The sequence below is a fragment of the Pseudophryne corroboree genome, chromosome 1 (genome assembly GCF_028390025.1).
Source record: "Pseudophryne corroboree isolate aPseCor3 chromosome 1, aPseCor3.hap2, whole genome shotgun sequence".
Lineage (NCBI taxonomy): Eukaryota > Metazoa > Chordata > Amphibia > Anura > Myobatrachidae > Pseudophryne > Pseudophryne corroboree.
This window is the reverse complement of record NC_086444.1, coordinates 1145746238-1145747212: the sequence shown is the minus strand read 5'-3', so window position 1 is coordinate 1145747212 and position 975 is coordinate 1145746238.

The window sequence follows — 975 nt, the reverse complement described above, 5'->3', positions numbered from 1 at the left end:
CCCCTGGCACTCCTGTTGCTCTTTGGGGTGGGAGATGTGCAGCTCAATAGCTGTCCCTGACCCCCAGGATACCTGCTTTGGGCCCCTGTACATTTATTAGCTGCACAGCTTTGCACTATATACTAACAACGGGGAAGTTCTCCGTGCTGCTGCTGGGGGATTACACCCTGCACGTGCTCTCTCCTCCCTAAATACCCCGTATTGAGGGTTATGCTGCTCCCTCCGGTTGCGCCTAGGTAGGGTTGCGGCACACTAACAGAAACACCCGTGCCTCTAAAAGCACATCTGTGGTGACCTCTATTGCACTCCCCCCATATAGCGGCTGCGGAACTGTGGGGGCCCCCTCATAATAACCTAAGCCCCCCTGATGACCCCGCATCTATTTGGGCTGGACGGTGAACACCCACTGTGCTGAGACCTGGTCAATATCTACATTCTACATTTTACAATATACCCGGCCGGGCTCTCCCGGCCACTCTCTGTGAACTGCCCGCCATGTGATCTCATGATGTAACGCACCCGGTCCTGTGTGTGATTCTAATGCTATAGGAGCTTCTCCGCTCCCGCCCAGGTGTTGACTACCAATATACCTCATCTCTCATCGTCACCATGCCTAAAGGGGGGGAAAAGTCAAATGCCCATAATCTGGTGGGATACTTCAAGAACTCTACCCCATCCTCCGCCCGGAAACCATCCTTACCTCCGCCCACATCAGCAGCGTCCAACCGGGACTCAGAGGATGACTCTTCCTCTACCCCCGCTACAAAAGCAGACATAGCTCTTCTCCTGTCCGAAATGCGCAACATTAAAAAAATCAATCCGTGCGGAGGTGCAGGAGGCTATATCTGGGCTGAAGACAGATGTGGACAACCTAGGCTCCAGGGTTGATGACATTGAAAGGAAACAAGAGGAGCTCATTGCCTTCCAACAAGAATCAGAACAGGAGATGACCCAAATGCGTACAGATGTTATGCT